Consider the following 13,654-nt stretch of genomic DNA (forward strand, 5'->3'; position numbering starts at 1 on the left):
CCGTGAGACCGGTTCCCGAGAGCTGGATTCTCGAGACTTAGCCAAATTTCGGCTTGTCTCGTAGGGTTAACGTTCGGGAACCGGTCCCTGCCTGCCAGGGACCGGTCTCATCAGAGACTCCCACAGTCCAGCCCGATGGAACCGGTCCCTCCCTGCCAGGGACCGGTCCCCGAGAGCATTTCTGCTCCAGTGCTGCTTTTGCACTGGTGCTCTCGCGGACATTTTCCCAATGCACTTTATGCATTATAACCACCTTCGGACTTTCCGAAGCTTACACATTCGACAATCAGTCGATTCCCAACGAAGTCTAATCCCCGAATTTCGAGAATTCACTTCCCTTACATTCTCCCCACCTTAAAAGAGTTTCGTCCTCGAAACGAGTTCGACGATACCAAAATTGATCTTTAACTTCATACCTCAGCTCAATCCTCGAATAAATGAGGATGATTCACTTTCATCTCCTCCTCGAGCTCCCAGGTGGCTTCACGATCGCTATGATTGCTCCACCGGACTCGAACATAAGGGATTTCGCGACTTCTTAACTTATGCACCTCTCAAGCTAGGATCTCCACCGAAAACTCTTCGTAGCTCATGTCTTCTTGCAGTTCCGGCGGCTCGTAGACCAAGACGTGCTCAGGATCATGTACGTACTTGCGGAGATTGGAGACGTGGAATACATTGTGCACACCCGCAAGCTTGGGTGGCAATGCGAGTCGGTAGGCCACCGTCCCAATCCGCTCCAAGATTTTGTAGGGGCCAATATAACGAGGACTCAACTTCCCTCGCACCCCAAACCTTTTCACACCTCTCATTGGCGAAACTTTCAAGAATACGCGGTCACCCACCGCGAACTCCAGATCTCTACGGCGTTTATCTGAATAGCTTTTCTGTCGAGATTGCGCCGTGAGCAACCTCTTGCAAGCAAGGTGGACTTTCTCCTCCGCCTCTCGCAACACGTCGGGACCGAATTCTACCCGCTCGCCTACATCACTCCAATGAATGGGAGATTGGCACTTTCGCCCATAAAGAGCCTCGAACGGTGCCATCCCCACACTCGCGTGATAGCTGTTGTTGTAGGCGAACTCGGCCATCGGCAGGTGCTTACACCAATTCCCCTTGTAATCAATGGCACACGCGCGCAACATATCCTCTAGGGTCTGAATGGTTCTCTCTGTCTGCCCATCCGTCTGAGGATGAAAGGTGGTATTGAACTCAAGTCGCGTGCCAAGGGCTTCTCGTAGGCTTCTCCAAAAGTGTGAAGTGAACTTGGGGTCTCGATCTGATACAATCGACTTCGGCACCCCATGTAGCCTCACCACCTCGTCGAGGTATACCTGCGCGAGCTTCTCACCTGCCCAAGTGTTGTGGATCGGCAAAAAGTGCGCCGATTTCGTCAAACGATCCACAATCACCTAAATCGCGTCGTGGCCACCAGTCGAACGAGGTAAGCCGACGACAAAATCCATCGATATGTCCTCCCATTTTCAGACGGGAATAGATAAATTCTGAAGCTTCCCCGCTGGAAATCGACGCTCTGCCTTCACCTGTTGGCATACCAAACACTTCGCCACGAAGCGCCCAATGTCAGTCTTCATTCCCGACCACCAATACAGTGTCCTCAACTCGTGAAACATTTTGGTGCCGCCCGGGTGGTCGACATAAGGAGACCAATGCGCTTCTTGTAAAATCAGCTTGCGAAGCTCCTCGTCATTTGGTACACACCACCGGTTTTGAAACCATAGTGCACCACCAGCATCTATGCTGAAATCTCCACCACGGCCACTTTCAATATTGTGCCGCACCTTTTGGAGATTCGGGTCCGCCGACTGCAAATCCTTGATCCTCTCCAATAAGGTCGGTTGGACCACCAACGTCATCAACCTAGCCGGAATTTCCGGAGCCGCCACCTCGAGATCCATCTTCCCCATTTGCAACTGCAGGGGCGTCTGGCTTCTAACCCACAAAGCGAGGTTCTCCGCCGACTTCCGACTAAGTGCATCCGCGACCACGTTCGCTTTCCCGGGGTGGTAAAGGATATCAACATCGTAGTCCTTAAGCAATTCCAACCACCGCCGTCGCCGCATGTTCAGCTCCTTCTGGGTAAAAACAAGTATTTCAGACTCTTATGGTCGGTGTAGATCTCGCAATGAGCACCATACAGATAGTGTCTCCAAAGCTTCAAAGCAAAGATCACTGCCGCCAATTCCAAATCATGTATGGGGTAGTTCTTCTCGTAGCTTTTCAACTGACGGGATGCATAAGCAATCACCCTCCCGACTTGCATCAGCACACACCCCAGACCCAGATAGGATGCGTCGCTATACACTACATAGTCTTCACCCTGCACCGGTAAGGCGAGTATCGGAGTTGAAGTTAATCTTTCCTTCAGCTCCTTGAAACTCCGGTCACACTCGTCGCTCCAAATAAATCTGGTGCCCTTCTGCGTCAGACGGGTGAGTGGAGTTACGATCTTCGAGAAACCCTCCACAAACCGTCGGTAATAACCCGCTAGGCCCACTAAACTTCGGACCTCAGCAACATTCATCGGGCACGGCCAATTCTCAATAGCCTCTACTTTCCTTGGGTCCACAGAAACACCGCCCTCGAAAATAACATGCCCGAGAAAAGCAACTTCCCGGAGCCAGAAGTCACACTTCTTCAACTTTGCGTACAACTTCTTCTCCCGAAGGATTTGAAGTACAGTGCGCAAATGCTCCGCATGCTCCTCCTCATTGTGCGAATAGACCAAGATGTCGTGTAACACACTGGACCTTTGCAAATTGCGAGGTTCGAGTGTTTGGTTGTATTTCGAGCTTTTCCACACTTGGTGGAGGGTTGTAAAATGTTCCCCGACCCGAAAAGTTCGAAATCTGGAATTTTGGACAAGTCCTGAGAGTTTTTACTCTCGGGGACCGGTCCCTGGAAGGAGAGACCGGTCCCCCCAGTGAGCAGTGTTGAGGCAGCCTGAGGCAACCGGTCCCTGGCAGGCGAGACCGGTTCCCGAACGCGTCTTCGCAGTGAGAGACCGGTCCCGCGCAGGGAGAGACCGGTTCCCGAACGCTGGTTTTTCGGGTTCGCAGCGAGAGACCGGTCCCTGCTGGGGAGAGACCGGTCCCTCTGGGCGAAAACTGCCCAGTTCGGGCTGATGCAATTTTGGATTTTTGAGGGGCCTCACTGGATTTTGTTACATTAGATGGGCTTATTAGCCATTTCCCCCTCTTCCCTCTCTCATTCTCTCATTCTCACCCTCTCCCTACATTTTCTAGAGAGAGAAGAAGAAGAAGAAGGAGGAGAAGAAGAAGAGGAGCTAGCTTGAGGGAGCTTGGAGCTCAACCCCTTTCTCTCTTTCCCACCTTTGCAAGGCTTGGAGCTTGCTTGTAGAGCTTAGTGGTGGACCAAACTTCAACCCTAGGGCATTTTGGGCTTGGATTGAAGCTTCCAAAGGGTTAGTATCATGTTTCCCTCCTCTAGATTCTTGTTTTTGTGATTTTTGGGAGATGAAACCCTAGAAATGAGATTTAGGGCTTATTTTGGGCATTTTTGATCTAGGGCTTTTGGACCCAAATCGATTGGTTTAGAACCTTCCTAGGGCTTGGATTGGAAGGGTTCTAGCTCTCTTTTGGAGCTTTGGGAGAGATTTCTACTCTTGAGGTAAATTTTGGCCCTTTTTGCTCCTAGGTTAATGTTTGATCTCTCGGATGGTCGTAATGCCCTCGTATCTCTTCGCTGATTACTTTTAGGGTATTGTGAGACTCGTGGACAACTCCGTTCGGTGATTCGAAGGAGCACGCGACGGTTCGGTGGGTTTGACCTAGCCTTTATATGAGAAATACTCATATATGGTGAAATATGTTTCGTAAATTGAAAAAGCATGCGTAATCATGTTAGATATATTTATTGTGAATTTTAGGATGTTTAATATGCCTATGTTATGTGTAAGGAAATTTCGGACCTCTATATAGTAGAGAACTAGCATGTGGTACTTGCACATATTTGGCATCCTTTTTAGACTTGGAATCATGACTTCTATTGTGAAAATGAGCACCTCTTGCATGCATTTAAGGACTATTCCTATATTGAACTTGAAGGTTCTTGGTAGGCCATAAAGAGGCTCGGGGACTTGTGTTATTTGTGAATAGTTGGGCTTATGTCATGAAGGGGCATTGAGCTCGGGTCATGTGTAAACCTAGTGGATAGTGCCATTGAAAGAGTTGGATATGCTTGTTCATTAAAATGTCTAAGTGTCATAAAGGGGCACAAGACTTAGTATATTGGAACTTCATATTGTGAATTAAACTAGATCTTCGGGATGCTAGTGACTATACCATGTTAGAGACATGAGATTGGATACTTGAGACTTGGACTATGCTTGCTTGCCATTTGTGCTCATTCGCACATGCTTGTGAGGGTCGCTCCCTACAAGCCGGCACTCCGGAGTTAGCCTACGCGACTTTTGATCGCTCGTGCGGTATTGAGAAGCCTACGGGGTCGAGTGGGACAGACACATTCCAAGAGTAGGAATGTCGGGCTACCACAGGCACTTAGGCGGCACAAGCTGGACTACCTTGGGTGGGTTCTTAATTGGAAACGGAAATCGACACAGTGTTGAGAATGAATAATCACTACTAGATAGGGTTAGTAGTTGGATTACTTTGACATGCTCATGATATAGCATTGGTACATATAGCACACTTGCCGGTTTCATTGTTGCATTGTAGTATACTCGGTTGCTTGGTTAGAGCTTACTCTTTATGCATTGGACATATTATCTTATGATAGCGTAGATGTACATCACCATGACATCATGTTTACTTGAGATATAGCGGTTTAGCACTTCATTTATGCTTTCGTATTGTTGTTGCTATTACTCTTATTATTGCTTTAGTACTTACCCTTTCCTTTTGGGGCCTAGTGGTGCATTGAGCTGAGGTCAGTAATTGCCCACTGGGAACTATAAATTATAGTTCTCACGCCCTCTTTTTCTCGATGTTTTTCAGAGCCTTCCACGCAGGGTGAGGCCAGGGATCGCGGGAAGGGAGTTGCTTCGAGCTAGCTTCCTTCGAGGACGAGTTGCTAGGTGGTCCACCTCTCGATTTATGTTTTATTTTGCGAGAGGTTGAGCGTTTTGCCAGTGTACTAGAGACCACCATTTTTGTATATTTGAGACGGATATTGTACCTCTTATGACTCCTTTTACTGTCTAGCTTTACTTCTTTACCTTGTTGTAGATGATAGAACTATATTTGCTCTGATATCATTAGTTGCTAGTTATTTCACTTCTTCTACTTGTTTTATTACTTGCTTTTACTTCCGCTTTTCTTGTAGACGCCTTATATGTGTAGACATATGGCGGGTCTGGGCACGCTACCGGGAGGGCCTCCACCGGTCCCGGGGCGTGACATGTCGTCTATGAAGACTACGACAAATCGGTCTAAGCACTCCCAGAACACTCGGTTCATCAAGCTCATGAACGCTGCCGGGGCATTTGTAAGCCCAAACGACATTACGGTAAACTCGTAGTGTCCATACCGCGTGCGGAACGCGGTCTTCGGAACGTCCTCCGGCTTAATCTTCAATTGATGGTAGCCGGATTGAAGATCAATCTTTGAGTATACTCGCGACCCCTGTAACTGATCAAACAAGTCGTCAATGCGGGGTAACGGGTACTTGTTCTTCACAGTGACCTTATTCAACTCGCGGTAATCCACGCAGAGTTGAAAAGATCCATCCTTCTTGCGCACAAACAATACCGGGGCTCCCCACGAAGACACGCTCGGCCTAATGAACTCCTTGTTGAGGAGATCCTGCAACTGCTCCCTCAACTCCCTTAACTCAGCCGGCGCCATGCGATACGGGGCCTTTGATATCGGCGCGGTCCCGGGAAGCAAGTCAATCATGAACTCAATTTTTCGGTCTGGCGGCATCCGTGGTAACTCTGTCGGAAACACGTTCGGGCATTCTCGCACAACCTCCAACTCTTCTAGAGCCGGCACCACTCGGTCGACTTCCATAACGGTCGCCAAGTAAGCCGTACAACAGCTATTAACCAGCTTCCTCGCTCTTGTCGCCGACACCGTCGTGGCGAAGCACGAACTCTTGCAAGCTCGATACATAAACTCCTCGTATCCCGGCTCCCGAAATGTGATCACTCTAGTCTTACAGTCGATAGACACATAATACTTCGAGAGCCAGTCCATGCCCAATATGATATCGAACTCCTTTAACCTCTTTAGCACCAATAGGTCGACCGGCATAATCCAGTCATCCACTTGTACTGGGCACGCCAAACACCGCTTCCTAACGAGGAACGCTCGTCCGGGTCCCTCTACACGCCAAACACTTTCCCGGAGACTAATCTCAATGTCATGCACTTGTGCAAATGATCGGTTAATAAACGAGTGAGAGGCGCCAGTATCAAAAAGAGCTCTTGCTCGAACACCATTAACCAACACCATACCTGCCACTACATTGCGCTCCTCGGCTTCAGGGGGCTCCTTCACTTGTACTTGAGCGGCATACATCCTTCCGCTCGGAGCCGATCGTGCTGGTTCGGGTTGACGTGGTGCCGCCGCACGTCCAGCCGACGCCGCAGCAGGTGGCATAGCATAACGAGCCGGAATAGCCGGGGCCGATGCAACAGATGGAGCAGGTAAAGCCCCTCCTTGAGGGCAGTCACGTACGAGGTGCCCTGCTTGCCCGCACCTAAAGCATTTTCCTCGGCGCTGCTCACACACACCGGGTCGGTGGTCACCGCCGCAAAAGATGCACCGCTGTGCTCCAGGGCCCTTCGGTTGTGATCGTGGATACTTCGGGGGCCTTCTAGAACTCGATTGTCCCCTTGAACCACCGCCCGGTCGCTTCTTTCCTTTGTCCTTTTCGAATGCCTCACGGTCCTCACGCTCGCAGGCGTTCCCGTGCTCGACCCATAAGGCACGGTCCAAAGCCTCCGCAAAAGTATGAAACTTGAAGGCATGCACCGTCCGAAACATGCCGGGTCGGAGTCCTTTCACGAAGCAATCTCCTCGATCTTGCTCCGTTGTCGCCACGTCCAGGACGCAATTCAAAAGATGTGTGAACTCTCGCTCATACTCCCGAACTGTGCGGTTGCCTTGTTTAAGCTTCCTAAAGTCTTCCCGCATCTTTCTTTTGTCGTTGTCGGGAAAGTACTCCGTGAACATCAATCTTCGGAACTCTTCCCAATCGATCGGGCGAAGATCCGGAGATCGATCCTACTTCACTCTCTTCCACCACACCCTGGCCCGCTTATCAAAACAATGAGCGGCCAAATTAACCTTGTCCCGCTCCTCTGTATAGATGTCCTCGAACAGGGTCTCCATCGAGGCCAACTATGTCTCCACCGTCCAGGGGTCTATCACTTCCCCGTCGAACGTAGACGGGTGGAATTTCGTAAACCTCGTGAGAGCCGTGCAGCCACGCTCTCGCTCCGCCTCCTCAGCCGCTTCTCTGGGTGTAGGAGATCTAGACGCCGCAGGACGAATATCCACCGGTGGGGGTTGCGCCGCCACCGGAACCGGCGCATCGCCCACACCCTCGGCCGCATTGGGGGCGCGAACCGAAGGCGCAGGCGGGTCATGGCCTTGGCCAACTGCCGCAGCCGCCGCTTGACGCTCCATGAGCTCCTGGAGCCGATCGAACCGCCCTGCTAACGCAGCAACTTGTGCCCGCAATTCTCGCACCTTACTAGGCCCAGCTGGCTTTGGCGCCGCCGGGGGCACAACTGACTCGGGCACCCCTGGGGGTGGTGCCGGAGCCGTCCTACGCACGTAGCGTCTCTTCGGTGCCATTAGCCCCTGAAATGCAAACAATCCGTTAATTACTTAACCCAACAACGTCTTCGCAATTACAAAACGATACAACTCAACTACATCAATCTGACGGAAGGTCATAAGTGCACCCGCTCCTGACTCTTGGCATTGCGTAGTCGGCCGCTAACACAACCACCTTAAGCCAAGGACTAGTGTCACCTAATTCATCTCTAGACCTACTAGAGTATCAACACCGACTTCGACCCAATCGATCAACTTCCGTCGCGTCATAGGTTCACGTCGCACTCGCGCATCTATAATCCTTAGGGTTTCCATCCTAGAGTTTCCTAGGTCAGTCCTAGACTCTCTCTTTTGCTTGCTCATAACTCTCGCTCTGATACCACAACTGTCACGCCCTCGCCCCGAGGTCGCTACCAATTTGGCACGGTTCGGGCCCGGCGAACGGACTGCCGAACGGACAGCACTTCCACTGTCCGCCCAAGGCTGGAACAACTAGATTGTGTACAACAAGTTCCCAGAAAACAACTTGAATACATACACAATCATACCACAACCACGAGAGCACAAACAGTGCTTATCGACTAAGAGCAAGCAACACATGTAAAGTATACAAGTGAAAAAGAGAGATGTACTTAACTATTAATTCATTTAACTTTATACAATTATTTCATCCTTTACATTCTTCCAAAACTGTACAGAGAATACACAAACCTCTCAAAACCTCACCCTATACATCCAACTACTCTCGAAATAGTACAGGGTACAACTAATGCATAAAGGAGGTAAGCTAGCTATATACATATACCGCTAGAGCGCTACGCCCTTGCCACGATCCTCCCCGGGGGCGCTCGAACTCGGACCTGCAACATGGTGGAGTGAGAACTACGAATAGTTCCCAGTGGGTTCAGCCGCCGACTCCGCCGATCTCCCCACTAGGTCTAAACAGGCATAGATAGATATGCAGATAGATAGATATGTAAAACTGAAAGCATTAACAGTAATGAGCAACTATGAACTATGATCTATCGATGCCTCAATCTAGTATGATGCATGCATGGGACTCATAGTGAGAAGGCTGGCTATCATACTACCATGCTCAATAATGAAATCATTCAACCAATTACCCAATCTCTCGGCGAACGCAAGGTTTGCTCACAGTCTCACGTCTCTAAGTCTCATAGGGGAGGTGGCTAGCTATTCATCTTCCCCGAGACCGCCTGCGGACACTACATTGGTCCAAGGGCACTACACTGGCCCCCTCGCGTGCCAAACTTCGGAGTACACTACCTGTGAGGAGCTACCTCCACAGGTGCAGACGGGCTAAGTGAGCTCGATCCAATCTCATAACTGGGAACACCCTAACCAACTGGAATTGGTGTCACTATAGCATCTGGTGTTCATCTGTTCAATCTCCTAGTGTCTCGACCACACTAAAGTTCTCAAGTTCAATACCAACTTGGTGCCACTCGTTCTGGGTTCACTGTTTACTAGATGCCACTCGTTCTCTTGACAAGTTCTTGATACACTAGTTTCCAATACACTAGATTCTTATTCACATAGACATATTCATCACATATAGGGCGAACTATCTCATAATATTCTACTCATGCATACTAGGTTCTCATTCATTGTATCCACAATCCAACCTATCACTAGCATGCAAAGATATGTACAATTACATTTAACACCCTATAATGCTATATCACAATATGTAAATGATCGACAATGTTACTCAGACATAAAGAGCAGCCCGACTGCTTCGGGATGGCACTCCCCCACCTCGTGGCGATAGCATCCGTACGAAAAGCAAATTTTTTTTATTTATGTAAATAAAAGGAAAAGATCTAATTTGATTAGATCAAATTGATTTCTTGATGAGATCAAGATGTTATTTTTGTAGATTAAATTGTTGATCAAAATTATAGTAATCAATAAGATTGATTATTTTTAATAATTTATTTTTTCGAATCATCGGTTAACGGTTAATTAGAATATCCAAAATTTATTATTATGCATGTGATGTATGAGATACGGTGATGATCATGGATAGCAACCTATTTATTTTTGTTTCGACATGTGATTTATGATGTGTATGCCGAATCCTGTATTTTTAAATTTGTTTAAATTAAGGATTTTGTATTAGAGATGGCTATATTTGTGCCTGCGTGCACAAGCTGATTTATTTGGAGACCTGCGTGTCTCAATAGGTTAGAGATAAAAGTTATCAAATGTAATTAATTTTTATTTTATTTTTATTGTTGGGTTGTATAATGTATGGTTGCACGTCATTGGTTGATCGGTTGCAAGCCTAAAAGTTCGCAAGGCCCGGATAGAGACGAATACTTTATGGCGGTCGGATCAAGGTGTTGATAAGGATCGGATCAAGTTGAAGCTCCAGATCGGATCAAGAAGTTGAAGACAATCAAACTAATGACGTGTGTGTGCTTGTAATTTATGACTCTAAGACCCCGATTCCGACTCAGTGGCTCGAGTCCGAATCCACTTCTAAGATCCATGATCATCACAAGTTTAATTATGTTTGTTTGCGCGGATTGATTTTTTATTTTATTTGCATTAGATGTAAATAAATAAAATATTTTTTGAGACCTAAATATTTAATCACCTCATAAATATTAAGTCGAGCGGTCTTCCGCCGTTGTAGAAGTGCGGGCATTTTTCTGGTGTTGATTGGCACGGCTGGTTACAGTGGTCAGTTGCATCGGGAAGGCGCAACCACTCTATTAGCATGAGATGCTGCGGAGTAAAGATAGGGTTGGGCCCAATAACTGTCAGGTGAGGGACCCAATGACGGCTTTACTTATGCGTTTGAACGGTGGGTCTGACTTAACTAAGGAATAGGGCCAATAACTGTCAGGTGAGGCCTACAGCACTTAGAGACCGATCACTGCAATTTGCTTGAGAAGCATTCGACAAGAGTTGTCCACTCATCGGTTTGCATATCACCAATAACTGTTAGGTGAGGTGGTACGTTAAACTGGTGGGACCGCAGTACCCACTTGAAACCTTTTGTCGCGTTGGTTTTCCGTTTTTCTACTCGAGGAGTATAAGAGACTCGAGAAAATAGTGGGAGGCTAAATTTATTTTTTTTAAAATTCCTAAAATAATTTTTCAAAACAAATACAAATATCTAACTTGAATCTTTACTCTCTGCAAAGTAAATGTCTACTTCCAATTATCTCTCTCGTATTCTCGACACAAAATCCTTAACTGAAATTAATTATAAAGACTGGCTGAGGAATTTTAAAATAGTTTTAAATTCCAATAAGCTCTGCATTGTTCTCGACCAGGTAAACCTCACGTTGCCAAAACGTCCAATAACTAACAGAAAGACAGTCCGTTCATGATCATTGTTTGACAATGATCATAGACCTCGAGGAGCTTGAGAAGCTTGGCGTAAAATGGATAAGGAATTGCAAGTTGATCTGATCCTGCAATCCCTTCCTGTATCATATGGACAGTTTATTGTAAACTACCATATAAATAAAATTGACTGCACCAATGCAGAGTTATTGAACATGTTGGTAACTACAGAGGGGACTTTGAAAAATTCAAAGGGCTCGGTTCTCGCTATGGAGCGAGCTTCCTCTTCCAAAAGAAAGTCTAATTGGAAGAAGAAACCCATGAAGAAACAAAAGACGGAGAACAAGCCCAAGAAGGACGCTCCTAAGAAAAGGGCCGCTAATAAAGGAAAATGTTTCCACTGCAACGTTGACGGTCATTGGAAGAGAAATTATCCTGTCTACCTGGAGAGCTTGAATAATAAAAGGAAGTACACACCTTCGGAAGGTATGTCAGACTTGCTCGTAATAGAAACTAACCTTACGGTTTCCTCTACTTCTAGTTGGGTTATAGACTCTCGTTCTAGTTCTCATCTGTGTACTTCAATGCAGGGTCTAAGGAAAAGTAGAGGGCTTAGGGAAGGTGAAGTGACCCTACGAGTGGGCAACGGGGCAAGAGTTGCTGCTGTGGCTGCTGGCACCTATCCTTTGCGACTACCGTCAGGATATGTTTTATTACTTAAAGCCTATTATTATGTACCTGCTGCTAGCAGGAATTTGATTTCTGTTTCTTCTTTAGCACAGGACGGTTATAATTTTAATTTTGACAAAGACTACTGCTTAATTTAATTTAGAAATAATATTATTGGTCGTGGTTTTATGATTGATAGTCTTTACCATTTATATATGGATGTATCTGCAAATATTTCTGAGCAAGTAGAGACTGCTGTTGGGTCTAAGAGACCTAGAGATGAGATGAATCTAAAGTATATGTGGCACCTCAGGCTTGGTCATATTGGAGAAGAAAGGATAAATAAATTGGATAAAGATGGGCTTCTCGGCTTATTGACTTCAGAGCCTTATCTAGTTTATGAATCTTGTCTTCAAGGAAAATTGACTAAATTACCCTTTGTAGGACAAGGGGAAAGGGCCACTGAGATACTTTCCTTAATACACACTAATGTGTGTGGGCCATTTGATGTGCATGCTAGGGGTGGTTATCTCTACTTCATAACCTTTACCGATGATTATTCACGGTATGGGTATGTGTATCTTATGAAACACAAATCTAAGGCTTTTGAAAAGTTCAAAGAATTCAGATGTGAAGTAGAAAAACAAACTGAAAAATCCATCAAGATTCTTCGATCAGATCGAGGAGGAGAATACCTTAGTGGAGAGTTCCTAAATTATCTCAAGGAAAACGACATAGTCTTACAGTGGACTCCTCCGGGAACGCCTCAACTCAACGGGGTGTCAGAACGGAGAAACCGAACCTTATTGGATATGGTTCGATGTATTATGAGCTTCACTGATCTTCCTTTATTTCTTTGGGGACATGCTTTGCTTACCGCAGCTTATTTGTTAAATAGGGTGTCACGCCCCGGGACCGGCGGAGGCCCTCCCGGTAGCGTGCCCAGACCCGCCAGACCCGCCATCACTGTAAATCACATACCCTGCTCCAGCAGTCGGCAAGGTAAGGATCGGGGCCGTCGTCAATCGCTGCTTCAACTCTTGGAAGCTCCTTTCACACGCATCACTCCAAATAAACTTGGTGCCCTTATGCGTGAGCCTCGTGAGGGGAGTAGATAACTTCGCAAATCCCTCGACAAACCGTCGGTAGTAGCCGGCCAACCCAATGAAGCTCCGTATCTCGGTCACGCTCGTTGGCCTCGGCTAATCATTGATAGCTTCAATTTTCTTCGGGTCCACGGCTATGCCTGATCCTAAAATCACGTGGCCCAAAAACGCCACCTCCCTCAGCCAAAATTCACACTTTTTCAACTTGGCATAGAGCTTCTTTTCCCGAAGCACTTGAAGTACAAGTCTCAAGTGTTCCTCGTGATCCTCGTCACTTCGGGAATAGACCAGAATGTCGTCGATGAACACCACGACAAATCTATCTAGGTAAGGCTTGAAGACACGGTTCATTAGATCCATAAAAGCTGCCGGGGCGTTAGTAAGCCCAAACGGCATAACCGTAAACTCATAATGTCCATACCGTGTTCTAAAAGCCGTCTTCGACACATCCGCAGGTCTGATCCTCAACTGGTGATATCTCGACTGCAAGTCAATCTTGGAATATACACAAGATCCCTGAAGCTGATCAAATAGATCATCAATCCTCGGTAATGGATACTTGTTCTTAATCGTGACTTTATTGAGTTCACGATAGTCCACGCACAAGCGAAGTGATCCATCCTTCTTCTTCACAAACAGAACCGGTGCTCCCCAAGGTGACACACTCGGTCGCACAAAACCCTTATCCAGGAGGTCCTGCAACTGTGCCTTCAGCTCCTTCAATTCTGCTGGTGCCATCCTATAGGGTGCCTTTGAGATTGGAGTAGTCCC

The sequence above is a fragment of the Ananas comosus genome, linkage group 3, assembly GCF_001540865.1.
Source record: "Ananas comosus cultivar F153 linkage group 3, ASM154086v1, whole genome shotgun sequence".
Taxonomy (NCBI): Eukaryota; Viridiplantae; Streptophyta; class Magnoliopsida; order Poales; family Bromeliaceae; genus Ananas; species Ananas comosus.